Source organism: Schistocerca piceifrons, chromosome 5 (assembly GCF_021461385.2).
Source record: "Schistocerca piceifrons isolate TAMUIC-IGC-003096 chromosome 5, iqSchPice1.1, whole genome shotgun sequence".
Classification (NCBI taxonomy): Eukaryota; Metazoa; Arthropoda; class Insecta; order Orthoptera; family Acrididae; genus Schistocerca; species Schistocerca piceifrons.
This window is the reverse complement of record NC_060142.1, coordinates 474,063,230-474,087,224: the sequence shown is the minus strand read 5'-3', so window position 1 is coordinate 474,087,224 and position 23,995 is coordinate 474,063,230.

Genomic DNA, 23,995 nt, shown 5'->3' with positions numbered 1-23,995 from the left:
CTCAGACAGGAGAGTACTGCAAATGTTAGAATAAGGAAAGGTTCTCATAAAAGTATAATTAAAATAATATAAGTATATTTCATCAAAATATTGGGAGTTTAAAGAATAAAATAGATGAGCTTCTGGTTTGTTTAGAAGATTTAGAAGTTGAGGATGAAATAGATATACTATGCCTGTCTGAGCATCACATTGTTACTGATATGGATAAGGCAAATGTAAGTGGATACAAGCTCTCTATACATGTAATGAGAGAAAATATGGAGAAAGGAGGAGTTGCCATATATGTCAAAAGTTATCGTTGTGCAAAAAGTATAGACACAAAAAAGTTTTGTGTAGAGAAACATATAGAAGCATGTGCCTGTGAGCTTAAATTAAATAAAGGCACATTTATAATTGTAACTGTATATAGGTCCCCATCAGGAAATTTTCATCTATTTCTGAAAAATTTGGACTCCTTGTTGTGCTATCTGTCAGACAGAGGGAAGCAAATTATTATTTGTGGGGACTTCAATGTAGATTCTCTGAAAGAGGGTAATAGGAAAAATGACCTTGAAGTATTACTCGGTTCTTTCAATTTGACACCCGTTATTGATTTTCCTACTCGGGTGGTAAAGGATAGCAGCTCACTGATAGATAACTTCTTTATAGACCAAGATAAGTTTAAGCAGATAAATGCTCAGCCTGTTGAGAATGGTCTTTCTGATCATGGTGCACAGCTAGTTACAATATATGACATAGCTCCCTTCAGCAATACTAAACAGTCCTCCAAAGTAGTATGTTCAGTCAACAATTTAACAATTGCAAATTTCAGGGAAAGCCTACAGCAGTTAGACTGGGATGAGGTGTACCGTGAACCTGATGCCAATTTAAAATATAATTTATTTCATGACATTTTTGTAAATGCATTTGAAAACTGCTTCCCCAAGAAAATAGTTAAATATACACGTAAGAAACCTTGTAACAAACCATGGCTTACTAAGGGTATAAAAATATCTTGTAACCGGAAAAGGGAAATGTATCTGACAGCAAGAAAGAGTAGTGAACCAGAAACTATCAAACATTATAAAAACTACTGTATTATATTAAGAAAAGTTATTAAAAAATCCAGAAATATGTGTATCATGTCTGAAATCGGCAACTCTGATAATAAAATTAAAAGAATTTGGAATATTATTAAAAGAGAAACAGGTCAACCAAGAGCAGAGGAAGACAGTATTACCATCAAATTGAATGAAAACTTTATGAACAAAAAGTCACAAGTTGAAAATATTTTTAATAATCATTTTCTAAATGTTGTGGATATAGTAGGATCCAGGTGTTCATTAGAAGATGCTAGGCTGTTAATGGAAGAGGCCATACCTATGCAATTTGATACAATTGAAATCTCATCCACTTCTCCCTCTGAAATTAGGAAAATAATAAACTTGCTTAAAAGCAAAAACTCACATGGAATTGATGGCATTTCCAGCAAAATACTAAAAGCTTGTTCTCAACAGATAAGTAAGATTCTCAGCCATCTGTGTAATAGCTCTCTGGAACAGGGCATTTTCCCTGATAGACTGAAATATGTTATTGTTATACCTTTGCATAAAAAGGGGGATAGATCTGATGTCAACAATTACCATCCAGTCTCCCTTCTAACAGCTTTATCCAAAATTTTTGAGAAAGTAATGTATTCAAGAGTAGCTTCACGTATCTGTAAAAATGAAGTACTAACAAAATGTCAGTTTGGTTTCCAGAAAGGTTTTTCAACAGAAAATGCCATATATGCCTTCACCAATCAAATTTTGAATGATCTGAATAACCGAACACCACCCATTGGGATTTTTTGTGATCTCTCAAAGGCTTTTGATTGTGTAAATCATGAAATTCTGCTAGACAAGCTCAAATATTGTGGCATGAGTGGGACAGTGCACAAATTGTGTAATTCGTACCTAACTGGACGAGTGCAGAAAGTTGAAATAAGCAGTTCTCATAATATGCAAAGATCAGCACATTCCTCAAACTGGGGAACTGTCAAGAATGGGGTTCCACAAGGGTCAGTCTTGGGTCCTTTGTTGTTCTTAATATATATTAATGACTTGCCATTCTATATTCATGAAGAGGCAAAGTTAGTTCTCTTTGCTGATGATACAAGTATAGTAATCACACCTGACAAACGAGAATTAACTGATGAAATTGTCAATACTGTCTTTCAGAAAATTACTAAGTGGTTCCTTGTAAACGGACTCTCACTGAATTTTGATAAGACACAGTACATACAGTTCCATACAGTGGATGGTATGACGCCATTAATAAATATAGACCTTAATCAGAAGCATATAGGTAAGGTAGAATATTCCAAATTTTTAGGTGTATCCATTGACGAGAGATTAAATTGGAAGACACACATTGATGATCTGCTGAAACGTTTGAGTTCAGCTACTTATGCAATAAGGGTCATCGCAAGTTTTGGTGATAAACATCTGAGTAAATTAGCTTACTACGCCTATTTTCACTCATTGCTTTCATATGGTATCATATTCTGGGGTAATTCATCACTGAGGAATAAAGTATTTATTGCACAAATGCGTGTAATCAGAATGATAGCTGGAGTTCACCCAAGATCATCCTGCAGACATTTATTTAAGGATCTATGGATATTCACAGTAGCTTCTCAGTATATATACTCTCTTATGAAATTTGTTATTAACAACCAAACCCAATTCAAAAGTAATAGCAGTGTGCATAACTACAATACTAGGAGAAAGGATGATCTTCACTATTCAAGATTAAATCTAACTTTGGCACAGAAAGGGGTGAGTTATACTGCCACTAAAGTCTTTGCTCACTTACCAAATAGTATCAAAAGGCTGGCAGATAACCAACAAGTATTTAAGAAGAAATTAAAAGAATTTCTGAATGACAACTCCTTCTACTCCATAGAGGAATTTTTAGATATAAATTAAGAAAAAAAATTATAAAAAAATAAAAAAAACACAAAGAATAAAAAAAGTTGTTATATTAACTTAAGTATGTTGTTAAATTAACTTAATTATGTCATGTATTGGAAAATTTGACTCATTCCACATCATTACGAAATATCGTATTCATGATCCATGGAACTAGTATTAATCTAATCTAATCTAATCTAATCTAATCTAATATAATCAACGGTGGTTCCTGTGAGCTGTGAGATAGCGAACGGTTTTCTCTTTGGCAGGCTGCCTCGAGGGCAAGTATTTTGGCACCATCGTACATCTCGCGCAGAGATGATCAGAATCAGGTCAGAGGCTTCAGGGCATAAACAGAGGCACACAGATTGTCACTCCTCTCTCACTCAATACGTGAATGGGATAGGAAAAAAATCGATGAAGGAAGGAAGATCAGAGTTTAATACCCAGTAGATAACGTGCTCATTAGGGATGAGGCACTATATCGTATTTGGGAAATACAGGGTGTTACAAAAAGGTACGGTCAAACTTTCAGGAAACATTCCTCACACACAAATAAAGAAAACATGTTGTGTGGACATGTGTCTGGAAACGCTTAATTTCCATGTTAGAGCTCATTTTAGTTTCGTCAGTATGTACTGTACTTCCTCGATACACCGCCAGTTGGCCCAATTGAAGGAAGGTAATGTTGACTTCGGTGCTTGTGTTGACATGCGACTCATTGCTCTACAGTACTAGCATCAAGCACATAAGTACGTAGCATCAACAGGTTAGTGTTCATCACGAACGCGGTTTTGCAGTCAGTGCAATGTTTACAAATGCGGAGTTGGCAGATGCCCATTTGATGTATGGATTAGCACGGGGCAATAGCCGTGGCGCGGTACGTTTGTATCGCGACAGGTTTCCAGAACGAAGGTGTCCCGACAGAAAGACGTTCGAAGCAATTGATCGGCGTCTTATGGAGCACGGAACATTCCAGCCTATGACTCGCGACTGGGGAACATCTAGAACGACGAGGACACCTGTAATGGACGAGGCAATTCTTCGTGCAGTTGGCGATAACCCTAATGTCAGCGTCAGAGAAGTTGCTGCTGTACAAGGTAACGTTGACCACGCCACTGTATGGAGAGTACTACGGGAGAATCAGTTGTTTCCGTACCATGTACAGCGTGTGCAGGCACTATCAGCAGCTGACTGGCCTCCAAGGGTACACAACAATGTGTCAATCCTCATTTCAGTGCAAATGTTCTCTTTACGGATGAGGCTTCATTCCAATGTGATCAAATTGTAAATTTTCACAATCAACATGAGTGGGCTGACGAGAATCCGCACACAATTGTGCAATCACGTCATCAACACAGATTTTCTGTGAACGTTTGGGCAGGCATTGTTGGTGATGTCTTGAGTGGGCCCATTGTTCTTCCACCTACTTTCAATGGAGCACGTTATCACGATTTCATACGGGATACTCTACCTGTGCTGCTAGAACATGTTGAGTGGGGGCTTAATTAAATAGAATGCAAATAATTTTAATTTTAGTCGCTGTTTGTCCGAGTACGAAGTCTCGTAAAGCATAGAATAACAACAAAGAATGAAAGGAAATTTCCGTTAACACAATTAATTAATTAAGTCCCCAGCAACTATAAAAGCTACGAAACAACAAAGCACAAGTGTAACTGTTCTGTGTGTGGAAGAGTGATTCAACGTACACATCTAGCACGGTTCTTCCTCAATACGACAAGATGCTTTAAACGCCATTTACAATGAAGTACTAAAACAACCCAGAAATACTATGATTGCACATAGAAACCAGAATTACACTCTAATACATGAACGCAAGCCAGATGCTTTGTTGACTGAACCTGTGACCAAGAGACATTGTTAGTTAGGAAATTTGAAATAAAAAAAATTTGTTTTATTACCTCATATATATTGACATAAAATACACTCTGATCATTACAACATCACCAATCGAGCAGCATCGGCTGTCAAGCCCATCAGTACAACTGCACACGACATGCTCACAACTAGTACTGCTATCGACATCCTCTCAGCAAGCACTGCAAACGGCAACTTCTGAACTACCACTGCCCACGGCAACTTCTGAACTACTACTGCGAGTGGAGGCGGCTGAATAATACTCTTTGGCTCAATCTCTGGCGCTGTGACTCAGTGTAGGCACCTTTCATATGCCCCTCCTCCACGGGCTAGAATTTGATGGTATTGTTGCCAGCATTGGTGGTGAAAATACCACCAAATTCGTCCAAAAAAAATACAGACAAAAATAAAAGATAATATTAATAAGTAAATATCATATAACTAAATAAATTTTGGCTTTGCACTGACCCTTCAATAACTTAATATATAAAATACAGTAAGGAGTACAAATGCTTGCATACATGTGGTTTTACATAACAGTTTACACAAGTATCATTCAATCAATGGCACGAGCAATGACGAATAGGTGTAGGTAAGAGTCTCATAACATTTCATAAACAGTAAATACACAAAAAATCGGTTTATACAAATATTCACACAAAATCTTTTCAAAAGTTCAATAAACAGGTAACACTCCTCAGCGTAGTTGACAGTTCCATCAGTAGCACCCAGCAATGTTAAACAGGTGCAGACAGCAACAAGTGACATTATGTCAGTAGAAGCAGTCCCATCAGTGGCACCCAGTAATGTTGACAGGTGCAGACAGCAACAAGTGACATAATTTCAGTAGAAGCAGTTCCAACAGTGGCATCCAGCAATGTTGAACAGGTGCAGACACCAACAAGTGACATTATGTCAGTAGAAGCAGTTCCATCAGTGGCACCCAGCAATGTTGAGCAGGTGCAGACACCAACAAGTGACATTATTTCAATAGAAGCAGTTCCAACAGTGGCACCCAGCAATGTTAAGCAAGTGCAGGTAACAGTCCATAATATTCACTATCACTAATCAGACAGTTCATCAGAGTTTATCAGCAGAAATTAAACATTTCCAAGTGGCACCCATCATGTTGAACAAGTGCAGGTAACAGTCCATAATATTCACTATCACTAATCAGACAGTTCACCAGAGTTTATCAGCAGAAATTAAACATTTCCAAGTGGCACCCATCATGTTGAACTTTTACAAAATTATTATCAATGCTCTTACACTAAACATACAAATTATAATAAACACACAAATGATATCAGATAACTGTCATATTAACTATTACAAATACACAAATATCAGTAAATCTATAATATTTATGGCTGTCAGTGCAAGCCACAGCAAACAAGTAAAATAATATTTGGGGGATAGGTCGGTACCAGTTATTTGGGATTAGGAAGGGAAAACACACAAAACACACTCACTCATCTTTCATCATCCACATTTAAGTACTACTTTGTAATTGAATAGTGTTAACTGTGTAAATGCAATTCTGTCAAAATTTGATGTTCAATATGTGTATCAAGTGGCAACAGTGTATAACAGTCAATAATAGTTAGTCAACGTCATAGTCATCATGTCAAGACCAATGTTTGCCAAGCCAGATCAAAATGTACAGTTGCTGAACAACTGTCAGTGTGCCAACATATGCAATTACTTCCTCTCTCCAAAAAAAGTATATAATGCTTATTGATTTAACAAAGTGTGTGTGTAGACAATCTTTCTTCCACTTGAGTGTTCTAGTCTGCCATCTTCATCCTCCTTGTTCCATATAGACCAAGAAAAAAATATGCTCCTCACTTACTTTACCTCTTATCCACCAAAACTCCAATAATCATCAGCATCACATAATCTTAATACTTCAATAATACCTCTTACGTCGATACATATAAACCTTATCATCAATATCATTTACCTTACCTCTTGTCCACCAAAACTCCAATAATCATCAACTTCACACAATCTCAATACCTCAATAATACCTCTTCAATACATCGATGCATATAAACCTTTATCACCAATATCATTTCACTTCCATAACAACTCTTTCCTCTAGTCAGTCTCCTCGAACAAGTACAGATAAAATCCTAGTGCAAACTTCAATTCTTCATCCCATACAATCTGAAGACCCAATGTCGACACACAACCTCTGTGTAATCCATCTGACCCAAATCTTCTACTCATTATGAATTATAAAATACATGTTGGTTACCTTGTCCATCATTAAATAAAAGAAATGCATAAATGACCTCTAACAGGCTTTAGTTTGAATAACTCTCAGTAAGTAAGTACGATACGGAGTGTGAATGATCATAATATTTCACAGGGTATACACCACTTCAAGAATCATGGCAAAACAGAAGCAAACATGTGGAGTATTTCTTGTGTCAAGTGTCACTTGCTATTTCAATTGCTCACGAAGAATGCAGTGTAATAACTGTCAATGGTCTAAACATAGTGTTGGTATGTCATGTCGTTAGCTTCCTTCCTATTAGCATAAATTTATACAGCTTCCATAAAACCTCCAGCTCATGTGACTTCGATGAAGTTTCTTGTACCAATGTCGTTCGTAGAATTATAGCAGTTCATTTTCATATCTTAAAATATAAAGCATTGAGCGTGAGCAAAACATGCAATAGCGAGTAAATATACCAGTAGAGAACAGAATGTCAACAAATGGATGTAGCACAATCCCTACAACGAGGCTCTGCCAAGCGAACAATCTATAATTAATACTATAAAGTGACCTAAACTCCATGTTCGTACACCGTATATCAGCATTTCTATATACCAAATTAAAGAGTAGTTATGACAACAAAAGAAAAATGTGTAAACATGCAATCCATAGGCAAAGCAGCAAATATATGTCTTACATAATAAACAAGTCATTAGCATCATATCAGCATAAGCAAATAAATGTTCATATGCAATCTTAATAAGTAAACATGAAGGCGCAAGCAGATAAATCACGAAGAATGACTTACATACATAACCATATCAGCACGACTAATCAGGTGACAATTATAATTTAAATAAATAAGGACAGCAGGCACACAATAAAAAAAATGACATCAGTGAAAAAGCAGAGCAGCCAAGCGATGCATAATATACATAAGTAATAACCCTGTTCATTAATAAAACATTGTCAAAATCAGCAAATGTACGCAAGCACGTCGCTTCACAAGTAAATTCATAGAACATAAAATTTAGCACAAAGTATAAATCACGTAATCGCGAGCAGCAAATTACGTCTGAAGTACGTACCTAAGTGGAAATATGTTACCTGAAAAAAAACTCAATTAATAGTTACCTTTTTAGTTTATTAGTTTCTTCTTCGAAATTACATTCTTCCTGAAAATTTCTCGATAGCAAGTCCTCTTAACGTCGGACACACACAGAATTTACCTGAAGCTCTTACATATTTTATACAACTGTATCCTGAAAAAACTGAATGTTAATAACATAATTTATCAAGTCACTATAGCTTTATACTGAATTTAATCAGAGAAATTAGACTGTGTATTTGTTTACGGCTGTCAGTGCATTCGCACTGAGCGCTCGATCAGCTGTAGGTACGCGTGACGTAGGAAGTAATTGTTTGCGGTCAACGACTGCCTTGTGCGCCGCGCAGACTTGACTGTTGCTTTGAGTATGTGCCGCCGCCGGAACACGGCGCGGTATCCTTGTACTCTCCGTGTGTTTACGTATAACTGTTAGTTTCTCAAAAGTATGTCATTCCACAAAAATTTTAACGTTCGATATATGATGTATTCCCTTAGAGCGCCGAGATTTAAGAGTTTCTACTTCGACAGTGTTATCATGAATAATTTTGCGAACTCTATACGGACCGTTCGTTATAAAGCAGAAAAAATTTGCGACACAAGCCTTTTCCTTTGTGAGACAAACGATGAGACTTAATTAACACCTTTTGACCAACTGACAAGGTTTTTAAACGACCAGGACGTTTAGCTTATTTCTCTCTTCTAGCAGCTGCAGATGCAATAGTTTGTAGAGCCAGGTTGACAACTTCAGAATGCCGCAGTTTCCGTGTAGGTGGAAAAGGAACGATTTCAGAAATTCGATTTGTCGGTGCTTTATTTTTTAATATCAATATAGGCGGTAAAGAAGTTGAATCATTAGGAAGTTCATTCAGAATGTTTTGAAAAATATGAAGATACTGATCCCATGTTCTGTGATTCTGATGACAATAAAGTCGACACAGTTTATTGATTTCCTTCATCCATCTCTCTGAAGCGTTAGATTGAGGGTGAAAAAGTGAAATGAAAATTGGTTTAATCTTACGACGCCGTAGAGTACGAAGCCAAATTTTAGAGCGAAACTGTGATCCATTATCTGATATAACCTTATCAACATGACCCACTTCTTTAAGAAAATATTTGATGAAAGCATTAGATACTGAACGAGCTGTTGCTTTACGTAAAGGTGTAAAACACACAGATTTTGATGTCAATTCCACTGCTACCAAAATGTACGCAAAACCATTAGTAGAACGAACCACTGGACCGAACAAATCGACTGCAGCCATCTCCTTTAATTTCGCTGGAATGATAGGAAACAACGGTGCTCTGTGAGAAATAGTTGGCGGCTTAGCCTTTTGACATAATTTGCATTTGGCAAGAACAGATCGAATACGTTTTTCCATATTACCGAAGTAGCAATTTTCTCGTAATTTATGAAAGCATTTTCTGGGACCAAAGTGTGCATAACTGAAATGTGTATACCAAATCAATTTATTAACCCACTCATCAGGAATGCAAACTAACCAAACAGAGTTGTCGACCGATTTTCGTTTAAAAAGAATGTCATTGCGAACTAAATAATACTGTCTAATAGCTACGCTTTCCTTTCTCCTCCACTTCTCCTTAATGTCCTTTCAGATTGGATCCTTATTTTGCTCCTTAGCGATGTCTTGGAGCGAAGACGAAATAAAATTCTCAAACGCAATACCTTGAATATACATCAAACAATAATTGTTTTCTTTGCAGTCCTCCTCAGCACTTTGTTTCAAACCCATAGGTGCACGTGATAAAGCATCAGCAATAATATTTGAAGAACCCTGTATGTAAACGATACTAAAATCAAATTCCTGTAGATACAGCGCCCATAGTGACAATCTTCCATATGTTAATTTTGTTGACATAAGAAATTCCAGAGCTCGATGATCGGTGTAAACCTTAGTAGTATGTCTCCCATACAAAAATATGCGAAATTTTGTGAAAGCCCAAACAACAGCCAAGGCTTCAAGTTCCGTAATCGAATAATTCTTTTCTGATTTAGAGAGAACACGACTTCCAAATGCAATAGTTTTCTGTACTACAACGCCGTTTTCTTCTATCTCTTGAATAAGTGTGCACCTAGGCCTTTGTATGATGAGTCCGTCGCCAAACAAAAATCTTTAGATAAATCCGGATGTGAAAGAAGTGGAGCAACAACTAAAGCATCACGAAGTTGTTCAAATTCTGATTGAGCTTCCTCATCCAAACACCAATTAGAATTCTTTCCAGATAGTTCACATAAACGAGGTGTGGCCAAATTGTCCAATCTAACAAAGCGTCTAAGAAAATTACAGACACCAAGGAAACTACGAATATCACGTTTTGTAGTAGGAACAGCATAATTTCGAATAGCGTCTAGTTTCTCTGGATCAGGAAGAATACCTTCTGTAGAAATAATATGACCAAGAAATTTCACCTGAGAACGACCAAATTCAGATTTTTCCAAGTTAACTGTAATGCCAACTCTTGCAAAAATACGTAATAATGAATCCAAAATTTTGTTGTGCTCACTCCAAGAACGTTTAGCAATAAGAATATCGTCAACATATGAAGTAATATTGCTACGAAGATAAACAGGTAAAATTTCATTTAAACTACGAATGAATGCTGCTGAAGATACAGTAAGTCCAAACGGTAATTTCCGAAATTGGTAACAGTTACCAAAGGCTAAAAAGGCAGTGTATTTTCTACCATCAGGGTGGAGTTCTATTTGCCAAAAACTTGCGCGCATATCAATCGTGGATAAAACTTTAATTCCGAGGAAATGTTGAAGAAGTTCATCTAAACGGTCAGTTTCAGGAATGATGATATTATTTATCTGTCTGGAATCCAGAACCAAACGAATTGACCCATCCTTTTTAAGAACGACATGTAATGTGCTGGTATAAGGACTGGCTGCTGGCTCAATAATGCCTTGATCTAACATGCATTGAAGTTCACTCTTAACCTTGTCTCTATAAGCCAAAGGAATAGCGTACGTTTTTCCTCGAAATGGTGTGTGTTCTTTTACTTTAAACAAATATTGTAAGCTTTGTATAGTTCCTGTGTGATGACTAAATACTGTAGCATGTGAAGTCAAAATTTGGTGCAATTCTTCTCTTGCCACGTCATCTGGCACTTCAGCTTTGTTAACCTTTTCATTAATTAATTCTTCACTATTAATTATATCATCCATCGCGTCTCTGTATCTATTGTCGTTGTCATGAATGAACACATTGTCGTCATAATGCTCAGCGAAAACATCAGAAGTAAGAAACCTTAAACATTTTGTGTTCGATTCAGATTTCGTTAAACACTCGAAAAATTTCAGACATCTCGGCATTCCGGCAACAGTCAAGTTCACACTTCCTTCTTTAAAGTTTAAAATTGCCTTATGTGTGTTAAGAAACTCCATACCTAATATAATTTGTGCACTGAGTAATGGAACAATAATCAAATTTGCAGAAAATTCATATCCTTGACAAATGAAATTTAAGTTGGTCTGCCACACTTTTTCCAGAAATAGCTCCTCGAATTGTAGTTTTAGAAACAGGTAACACAGGACAAGCAATAGTTCTTACACATATACGAAAAACTGATTCACTAATAACATTCAATGGGCTCCCAGAATCTAACACTGCAGTGAATTTATTCTTATCCACACATACTTCAATAACAGGATGTAAAAATGCGTCTACACTATTTTCCTTTTCGTCTAGCAAAATGTCTCTCATGTCTTCCAGGCGTACGTAGTGTAAAGTCGTAGCGTCATTACTTTCTGAACCGTCTATATTGCTGCCAGAAGCCGAGGCTACAAGTCATTGTCGATTGTTTGCGTCACGTCTTTGATTATTCGCGTCATTTCGCGGATCGATTTCTAGGATTTGCACTTGTCTCTCTGAAGTTCTGTCACGTGGAGGATGCCAATTAGATCCCTCCTGTCTGTCACATGTAAATTCTTGGTTGTGTCTGTTATTAAAATTTCTATTTTCCTGGCTATCTGCATGACTACTTCTTGTGTAATTTCGACTGTCACTTCTGAAATTATTGTTATATCTACTACCTTGGTTATTTCTGTAGTAAGAATTTCTATTATTGTATGAATAATTTCTGTCTTGATGATACCGATCACTGTTTCCGTATGATTGATGATTCCGGTAGGAGTTTCCGTTATTATAATCGTCTGTGTAATTTCTGTTAGAACGTCTGTTATTGTCATAAGGCTGGTATCTATTATCCTGTCTGTTTCGTCTGTCATTCTCGAAATTACCCATATAAAGTCCGTTCCGATCATTATCCCTTCTCTCTGAAAATCTATTGTGATTACCGTTACTGAAAAAATTACAAGAAGTCCTGTCGTCGTTGTCATACTCAAGTTCTTGTAGCAAAGTCTTAAAAGTCTCAATGTCGTCTTTACATCTTCCGGCTAAAGCAATTTGTCTTATGGATCGTGGCAGCTTAGTTAAGCAAATGCGAATTAATTCAGTCGGGCTATAAGGGTTGGAAAGGAATTGATTCTTTGGAATCATGTCTTCAAAGTATTCTGCCGGCGTGCGGAACTCAGACTGTTTAAAATTACGCTGCATAATAAGACTATGTTTGACTCTGTCTTGTGTGTTTTCGGACCAATATGCCGATAGAAATGCATGATAAAAATCATTTAAATTATTACAATCTCTAATAAGTGCGCGCATCCGCGTCGCCGGTTCGTTTTCTAAATATCCACACATAAATTCCAGTTTGTGACTTAGTGGCCAATTTGGTGGAAGTGCGTACATAAATTGATCTAACCATGGACATGGATGTATGTCACTCTTAGAATTGCGAAAGATCTTAAATTTCCGAACAGTTAAAAAGTGTTTATAGTCAAAGTTTTCGCCTCGTGGCGACAAAGACCTACCGCGTCTGTCCCAGTCCGAATGTCGATTATTGTCAAGTTCGCGAGTCTGGCGCTCTCTTGTTGCATCTCGTAAATGAAACAAATTATTTTCTTCAAAACCCGCTGCTATCCGTGATTCCAAATTTCTTCTACTGTCTTTTCCTACGATTACGCTTTCAATTTGTTTGACTTGCTTTCGTAACGCCTCAAATTCCCTTTTAACGCGTTCATTAAATTTTCCCTGATTTTCAACATGTTTATTTATGCTCTGGTGCTCTTCTGTTTCTGCAAATGGCAATGGAGCTGTATCATCTGAATCTCTGTCCCCATTTAAACTAAGATTTGTCAGTTTATCTGAAATCTCCTCAACTCTTTCCGATAAGTCACCTATTTGTTCTTTCTGTTTATTTACGTCTTCCGTAAGTGTCGCGACTCGGGTTTCAGTATTGACACATTTATTAGTTAACTGTTCATATTGTTGTGTTAGGTTATTTATTCTGTCATTTGGTACGGATTCCTCGATTCTCTCAAATATTTCCTCCTTATCGTGTGCACGTTGTAAATTTAACTCTGAAAATTTTTGTACTATCACGCGATCTCTTTCTTCCTGTTCTCTATCCTGTTCCTTTTGTCTAATCTCAATTGCAATTAATCTATTATTGTGAGAATTCAAAATTGGTTGTACTTCTTCTCTAATTTCTTTCTTTAATTCATCTTTCATGTTTTTGAAACATGTCCCTATTAGTGAGTCTAACCGTGTTGCCAGTGTTCCCATCTCTGTTTTTAATTCATACCTTAACTGTGTTTCCATTGTTCCCATATCAGTTTCTAACCGTGTTGCCACTGTTTTTAATTCAGATCATAACTGTGATCCCAGTGAGTCTAACCGTGTTTCCATTGTTCCCATATCAGTTTCTAACCGTGTTGCCACTGTTTTTAATTCATATCCTAACTGTGATCCCAAATTTAATATTGCACTCATCAACTGCTCCATATTAACTGGTTCGAAATTCTTTTCACCCCTAACATTTCCCGCAAAACCAACTTCTTTCGTCATAGCTGTAAAGCTATCTGTGTTCGATACTATTCCAGAATCTTCTGTCGTTAATCTCGTATTCTGAAAATTTTTTGATTGTGAAAAATTTTGAACTGGTTCCGGACTATTTTCCCGACTTATTAAATTGTTTTCTGCTTCATTATTCATCAGACTGTTCTCCTGTGTTGGCGAGTTCGCCATGTTAACATTTTCGTCATTCTCCCAATCCATCATTTTTGCCTTTTTCATCGATCGCGTTATCATTTACAAAACATACAAAACTCGTCACTATACGAAAATTACACGCAATATGACACCTTATCACCAACAATCCCATTCACACGAAATGCTTCCCTCAAACACGATTAACGAACAATTGAAATCTTCATAATTGCACAAAATTGTAAATACGCGTATATAAGACATCAAAAATTAAATTCTGCAAAAATACCATTAGAAGAAAGACAAGACAACTACGAATGTTCATTCCCAAATCTACACAGGCAATATAGACTACAATTACTAAACTACAAATTACTACAACAATACTACTGTCTGCTATTTTTAGTATCAAAAGAATTCCAAGGGACGATCCGAAGCAGCGGTCGCCACGTGCATGGGGGGCTTAATTAAATAGAATGCAAATAATTTTAATTTTAGTCGCTGTTTGTCCGATTACGAAATCTCGTAACCGGTTGGCCCTGACTAGTATTAGTACGCAATCTGACTGCATAGAATAACAACAAAGAATGAAAGGAAATTTCCGTTAACACAATTAATTAATTAAGTCCCCAGCAACTATAAAAGCTACGAAGCAACAAAGCACAAGTGTAACTGTTCTGTGTGTGGAAGAGTGATTCAACGTACACATCTGGCACGGTTCTTCCTCAATACGACAAGATGCTTTAAACGCCATTTACAATGAAGTACTAAAACAACCCAGAAATACTATGATTGCACATAGAAACCAAATTACACTCTAATACATGAACGCAAGCCAGATGCTTTGTTGACTGAACCTGTGACCAAGAGACATTGTTAGTTAGGACATTTGAAATAAAAAAATTTTGTTTTATTACCTCATATATATTGACGAAAAATACACTCTGATCATTACAACATCACCAATCGAACAGCATCGGCTGTCTAGCCCATCAGAACAACTGCACACGACATGCTCACAACTAGTACTGCTATCGACATCCTCTCAGCAAGCACTGCCCACGGCAACTTCTGAACTACTACTGCCAGTGGAGGCGGCTGAATAATACTCTTTGGCTCAATCTCTGGCGCTGTGACTCACTGTAGCCACCTTTCAATGTGCCTTTACAAGTACGACACAACATGTGGTTCATGCACGATGGAGCTCCTGCACATTTCAGTCGAAGTGTTCGTACGCTTCTCAACAACAGATTCGGTGACCGTTGGATTGGTAGAGGCGGACCAATTCCATGGCCTCCACGCTCTCCTGACCTCAACCCTCTTGACTTTCATTTATGGGGGCATTTGAAAGCTCTTGTCTACGCAACCCCGGTACCAAATGTAGAGACTCTTCGTGCTCATATTGTGGACGGCTGTGATACAATACGCCGTTCTCCAGGGCTACATCAGCGCATCAGGGATTCCATGCGACGGAGGGTGGATGCATGTATCCTCGCTAACGGAGGACATTTTGAACATTTCCTGTAACAAAGTGTTTGAAGTCACGCTGGTACGTTCTGTTGCTGTGTGTTTCCACTCCATGATTAATGTGATTTGAGGAGTAGTAATAAAATGAGCTCTAACATGGAAAGTAAGCGTTTCCGGACACATGTCCACATAACGTATTTTCTTTCTTTGTGTGTGAGGAATGTTTCCTGAAAGTTTGGCCGTACCTTTTTGTAACACCCCGTATAGGGAAGGAAATTGACCGTGCCCTTTTTTAAAGGTACCAGCCCACCATTTGCCTTAAGTGATTTAGGGTGATCGCAGAGGACCTAAATGTGAATTGGCAGATAAGGGTTTGAATCGTCGTCCAACCGAATGCAAGTACAGTGGATAATCGATAACATTGGCAAGAAGTACCCTCCGCCATGCACTGCACTTTGGCTTGTGGTGTGTACGTGTAGATGAAGTTTGGAAGACTGCGAGCTGGAACACGTCTTCTGATAGCATCACAAACATTACAGGAATGAAGGAAGATTAAGTTTTAGTGCTTTATCAAAGATGTCATTAAAGTCGGAGCACACGCTCGGACAGGACAAGATGAGGAAGAAAACCAGCAACGCCCTTTCGACAGAAACCAATCTGGCATTCACCGTAAGTAACTGAGGGAAATCCGGGAAAACATAGACATGGATGTGGGTTTGAATCCCGCTCCTCGCTGTCGGAATTCCAGTGTCAAAACCACTGTGCCAACTACCTCTCTTGGTTGCTACTCTGTGGTATTGAGAGACCTAACTGCCCACTCAAAGCACCCACTTTATCCTCGCACTGTTAAGTTACTCCGAGCCCTCTACTACTGATTTTTGTCAAATAGGATGCTGTCATCGCCTATTGGACTGACATAACTTCGTATAAAGTCACCAAGATTGTTGTGTACACATTTCCAAATTGAAGGACAGGCATATGGGTCTTCTTAAAGGTATATCCCCCGCATCTATTAGTATACACACATGCACACGAACATACCCGCGCACACACGTACACAAACACTATCTCGTACCCTTTCACGATTTCACGGATTATATTGGGTTCTAGCTTCTCACTGATTCAAAACACACCCGTTCTTGTCACTTCGCAAGTTTAACCAGACATCATTCCCGAAGAGAACGGCTAAAGCAGAAGAGGAACCATTGTATGTAAGTGTGCAGTATGCAAGTTTGTAGTGACTAATATTGAATAAGTGTCAAAAAATCGATGTTTAATTTATGTTTTAAAAATTATCTGTAGTTTTTTGAAAAAGAAAACTATACTTCGAGGACATTGTACCACAGAAAGCACCAAAATTAGAGAAATTTAAAAGTGTCTGCACACCTGACGTCGCATACATGTCATGCAGACAGCTGTATTAAAAACGGAATTGTATCTATCCTGTTTGTTTTTATGATTTTATAATCTCTAATGTCTTAGTGACACACGATTAATTGGAGAAATAATTGCAACGTGGGACTCAAAATTCAGATGAGAGGTTTAACAACTGATATGGGAACGGATACCGAAAACTTTTATGGTGGAACTAAATGCATCGAAAACAGAGGTGCTGGATTTTCTGCTATGTTTCATTGATGGTGCAGTGTCACGGTTTAAGGATACGGAATTGATGCGAATGCCTCTTTTACTAAATATGCAAAGAACTTTAACTGCCATTAACCTCAGGAGACTCTTTGAAGCAGTATTGGAAGCCACCAAAGAAGCAAGAATAAGAAGGTCTGGAAAAGATAAGGGAGGGAGAACAACACCAGAAACAAGATGAATGTGAATATGAGATGTATTAATGTTATGCAGGGTACGTAGAGCAAATAGTTTTAACTTCATTTGAACTTCCTGGAAGTTCACGTTTTTAATGTTCTGAGAGGCTGAATTTTTGTATGCTGTCTTAAAACACATTTAACTAAAAGGTAGAGAAATCTTATGACTTAAAGTTGAAAAGAAAAGACTTTTTTTTAAAAAAACTAAGGGTTAATTACTGAAATTTTTGATAAATATTATAAAAAAATTTTAACCCATAATTTATAACAGCGACATCTTTTTACATGTCTTCTTCAAAAATATTAGCGTAAAGAACTTCCAGAAAAATCAAGCTACCATCTCGCTTTTATTTCAGATATGCGTACATATGCTGTAAATAAATACACTGACGGAAAAATACGCAACGCCAAAAGAAAGGTTGGTGTAGAGTACTGAAATTTCGGAAATTCATTTGTCTAGGTAACGTATTCAAATGATCAACACTGCAGGATCACAGGTTAATGTAAACACGAGGTAGGCCATCGGTAATATGAAATTCTCGTACATTAATAACCAGTGTAACCGCCAGAATGTTGAATGCGAGCATGCAGACATGCATGCATTGGGCTGTACTGGTGCCGAATGCCAGTTTGTGCGATGGAGTTCCAAGCCTGTTGCTCTTTGTCGGTCAATATAGGGATGTTAATGCGGATGATGCTGGAGCTGTCGTCCAATGATATACTGGATGCGATCAATTGGAGATAGATTTGGTGATCGAGCAGGCCAAGGCAACATGACGATATTCTGTATAGCATGTTGTGTTACAACAGCGGTACGTGGGCGAGCGTTATCCTGTTGGAAAACACCGCCTGGAATGCTGTTCATGAATGGGAGCACAACAGGTTGAATCACCAGATTGACGTACAAATCTGAAGCCAGGGTATGTTAGATAACCACGAGAGTACTGCTGTCACGCGAAATCGTACTACAGGCCGTAACTCTTGGATAGGTTTAGCGTGTCTAGGCTGCAGACAGTTGGTTGCATGCGCTCACCTGGCCTCCTCCCAATCAACACGCGGCCAACATTGCACTGAGGCAGAACAAACCTCCACACTGCCCTCAATGAGATCTCGCTTGACACCACCGAAGTAGCAAATGACGGTCAGTGGAATGCACGCTACAGAGCATCTGACTCGGAGCTGTCCTTGAAGTAGTAGTAGTAGTAGTAGTAGTAGTATTAGCTTTATTCATCCATAGATCTCTTTTTACAAGGATATACGACATGTCAAAGTGTGGTGTGCGTACTGTAAGACCTTCGGTACACACACCATCAGATTATTTGACTTGTCACTTTAACGAAGTAGGCGAGTGTCAGCAGTATGTCTCGTGGTCTTATCGTGGCGTGTTTATCTTCTGCCGTTAGGTCAGACAATAGAAATGCCACTTGCACACTTAGAGTAGCAGATTGACGGTGACCAACTTGATACAGAACATGATTAATTTTCACACACATTTATTAAAATAATAATAAGCATAAACATTACTTAACTGGATTCTGGATGCTATTTACAATTGACAATCTGAAGTTCCTTTGGTCTTGGTACGTTGATCTTATTCTCACATATCACTGATACTTGACAAAGTGTCTATACATTTCTCTTCATGGCTATGTACAGGAATATGATAATCTTATTAGGCGCAGACTGAAACTTGACTACAGACAAATGCAGACTAATGCAGACTGGTACAGACTGGTGCAGACAAATGCAGACTGACTAATCGGAGGGTTGTACACGTTATAATACCTCGAGCATTTAGGTATCACTGCGCGAGTGTGATCCTCGAGGAGAAAAGGTTCTACATTAGCAGCAGTCTCATTGGCTGCGTTACATATTAATACGCGGATCGGCGGAAGCTGAATTTGGTCCGTCTCTAAGACAGCGCCATCTTGTAGTGCGGAGACGGACGAGCGCTGCGCCTGCGCTGTTGTGCTTAGCAGTTCGCGCTCTAGTGGGAAAGTTGTGTACGCGCTGACTACGCGGAATTTAAAATAAGCTAATTTGTATACAGATACATTTACGGACTTCTTGTTAGACACGATCATTAGATTAACTCCTGGTATACAATACTTTTTTTTTTTACAAATAACTTACTAAATAATGTAATGCCACACTGTACACTCATATCTCACTATCAGTCACTGCACACACTATACCACATTGTTTTGTAACACTTCACTCACTACACACACACAAACACACACACACAGTAGTGATCTCTTGGCCATTTTGTGTACCACCACTTCCCATTTGCTATCCTGAAAAACTTAGTCAGCATCCCTCTATAATGAGTGAGATGTTGAGCTCAGAAAGAGAAAGAGGTGTTAGTATTGTGCTATGCACAGCTTGGGGGTAAGTTTTTCTAGAAAAGGAAAAAAGAAGGAAAAATAAACAGAGTGTGAAGGTGTTATATGGAATGCTGGATGTTTTATAATCATTATTATTATTTAGTTGTGTAACTTTTATTTACCAAACCACTACTCAGTTTTATCTAAGTAATCCTTCACTGTATAAAATGTAGTGCATAACAGGTACTTTTTTGCTGTCTTTTAAATAAGTGTATTTTTGCAATTTCTTTTATCTCTTTTGTTAATTTACTGTACAGTTTTATTCCTTGGAAGAAAATGATGTTGTGTGTTTTTTTTCTTGGTAAATGAAAGTTGAGTCTAGCTCTTGTTTTATGGTCATGCACAGAGCTGTTTGTGCAGTAAATACCAATGTTATTTTTGATGTGTACAACCATATGGTAAATGTATTCACACAGAGCAGTTAAAATCCCCAGTGTTTCGAACAGATCTTTACAATCAGCTCGAGTACCATTTTTGGTTATGATTCTTGTGGCTCTTTTCAGGAGTTTGAAAACTGTGTTCATATTTCGCGCATTTGTTCCCGAAAAATGAATGCCATAGCTAAGAACTGAGTGTACATATGAATAGTATGTAACTAAGAGACACTGCATGCTACACAATGATGATAGGATTCTAAGGGCATAACATGCTGATGACATTCTGTTTGGAAGTACCTTTGAGTGTTCACACCGCTTCAACTGAGAATCAATATTCATTCCTAGAAATTTTGCATTTGTTGCACAGTCTATAGAGGTGCTATCTACGTTTAATTTAACATTGTCATTTTTCCTCTTCAAACTGAAATTCATGGCATTAGTTTTATTTATGCTCAATGTCACTTTATTGCTTACTGACCTATCATAAACTTCGTTGAGAGTTTCATTTGCTTTCTCTGCAAGGAGTTCTCTTGTTCTCTCAGTGACTATAATATTGCTGTCATCAGTGAGGACAATGTTTTCACCATGAGCAACACTACTGGGGAAGTCATTGATGTATATCAGGAATATTATTGATCCTAATATGCTTGTGGAATCCCTATATTATGTATTTTGGTCCTGATAGATCTATTTGAAGTATGTGTTATCTCTACTCTTTGTATCTTATCTGCTAGGTATGATCGAAACTAGTCTTTAACTACCCCTCTTATTCCTAATGCTTCTAATTTATTTAATAGAATCTTGAGGTCAACTGTATCAAAGGCCTTAGAAAGATCCGAAAACATGCCTGTGACACACTTATCTTTGTCAAGAGCATCAAGTACAACCTTTGTGTATTCTACTATGGCTGATTCTGTATTTTTCCCACTTCAGAAACCAAACTGTGATTCGCTTAAAAGATCGTATTTCTTCAGGTAATTCATTAATCTGTCTTTCATAATTGCTTCTATTATTTTTGAGAATGATGACAGCAGTGAACTGGGCTGGTAATTTTCTATGTCTTCTGCATTACCTTTCTTAAGCAAAGGTACAACTATTGCCTGTTTCAGCTGCTCTGCAAAACGTCCCCGATGTGAAGGTTTCATTTATTATATTTGTTAATGGGCCTTGTATAATGCCTATGCATTGTTTCAGTAATCATATTGGTACTTCATCTAAGCAACTGAATTCTTTTTTAGTTTTTGAACAGTTGTATTGACTTCATTCTCTGTGGTTGGAAGTAACATCATTGTATTTAGTGCAACGTTATTTGCAGATATTATATTTGCTTTGGGGAGTTTTTGCTGTAACTTCTCTGCAATACTTGAAAAACGTTCAATTACATAGTTTGCTAAGCGTTGTGGATCATTCATTACATTCCTCCTCCCCTAGCAGTATGTTATTCTGCGTTTCTTTGCCTCACCCCATTTCCTTTTTTATAACATCCCAGACTGCTTTGCTTTTATTCTCTGCGTTATACATTAGTTTGTCATTAAATGACTTTTTTTGCAGCAATCAGCACCTTCGTATAGATCTTTTTGTTTCTATGATAGAAATTTAAGAATTCTGGATCATTGCGACTATTTTTCATGGAACTGAGGTATTTAAGTGTTTGGAAGGACGTCTTATTAACTGCTTTTATCCATCTGTTTTTGTGTGATGTTTATAAAGACACGCATACTTTAGGAAATGCCTTTTCAAAGTTCAATTTAAATAATGTGGAGAGTTTAGAGAATTTCTTATTCACATTGGTTTCCTTATACACTTCATCCCAGCTTTGTTTTGCTAGTTCTTTTGAAAAATCTTTTATTTTGATTTCTTGTAGGTGTCATTTGTAGGCTTGTACTTTAGGGATTGATTTGATGACTAATTTCACTCTTGTTATTTGACAGAGGTGGTCTAATAGTCCAAGATTTTTTACCTGTTCATATTTGTGGCCACATGGTCAATTACTGATGCAGTCATTGTAGTAACCCTTGTTGCACTATTGACCAATAGGTACATGCCAGAACTTTGAAGGATATTTGTGAGGATGCTGCTGGATTCATTAATGATATTAGTGTTGATGTTAATGTCTCTCCACAGAATTATGTTGACCTTTGTACTTGAGACACTATCTAGAACTTCTGTTAATTTACTGAAATAAGTGTCCACACTACCATTGGGAGATCTATACACACCTAAAATGATTAATTTCTTGGTGATAATTCAATAGCTAACATTTCAAAGTGTTTGTCTTCACTTGCTGTACTGAGGTCATGTGTTGATTTGAACTGTGTTCGTTTTCTGATATAAATGCATGATCCTCCACCTCTTGATGCAGTTCTGCAAGAAGAGTTTGCCCTGTCATACAATGATAACACTACATGTTCGATTTCTGTGTCTCCACACCAGTGTTCAGTAACACAAACTACTGTGCAGTTCAAAGATTGGAGCTCAACTTCTAATAGTTGTATTTTATTTTTTATTGATTGCATGTTTTGATGGAGGATTGTTAAGTCTGTGAAATGCCCCACGTTGCTCTTTCCTATTGTTTGTTTTGCTTTGTGACATATGATTTGTGTGATATTTGGAGTGTTAAAATCTGTCTTACGATTGAATGTTTCAGTATTTTTTAAAGTGCTGGAGATATTCTTTAGGCAGGGAACCTCAAAAAGGCTTACTTTTTCTTTTTACAAAAGTAAAAACAAACTTCTGGTTTCGTTTCGTTTTTAAAAATTGTCCGTGAACAACTCTCCCATTTTTTTACATTCCTTATACGATTACTTCGTTGTGTTGTAACATTTTCTTATGTGCCAACGAACTTTTATTTTCTAAACATTTAGGACTACTTTGAATGAAATTTGAAATTTGTGGTAAGATCTTATGGGACCAAACTGCTGAGGTTATCGGTCCCTAAGCCTACACACTACTTAATCTAACTGAAACTAACTTACGCTAAGGACAACACATACACCCATGCCCGAGAGAAGACTCGACCCTCCGACAGGGGGAGCCGCACGGACCGTGAAAAGGCGCCTTCGAACTCGCGGCTACCCCGCGCGGCTACTTTGTATGATTCGTGCGTACAGTTGGTTCCAATGGTTCAAATGACTCTAAGCACTATGGGACTTAACATCTGAGGTCATCAGTAGACTTAGAATTACTTAAATGTAACTAACCTAAGGACATCACACACATCCATGCCAGAGGCAGGATTCGAACCTGTGACCGTAGCGGCATTGCGGTTCCGGAATGAAACGCCCATAACGGCTCGATCACAGCGGCCGGCGTGTGCAGTTGTGTAGATAAAAAATCGGGCAAGTTACGAGTGAGATTTACGCTGTGAGGGTTCCGTATCAACTTAATTATGAATAGAGAGGTCCAGCTAATGGCTTTGAGGAAAGAGTTTGAGAGTACCAAATGTATGACCTAAATGGCCGCATCTTTTGATTTCGTTGACTTAGAAGGTTAAATATTGTACGCCACCAACAGACCTTTAACCTTAGTGTCCGACATAAATTTCAACTTCACCAATTCCTCAGAAAAAGGCGTCTTAACCGATGGACTAACAGACAGACGCTGACAAAGTAATCGTATAAGGGATCCATTTTTACGGTTTGAGATATGGAACCATAAAAAGCATGTATTTCCCACACTGTTCAAGCGAGACATTCATTAAACGGTGTCGCCCTGTGTGTAAAAGTTAGAGTCC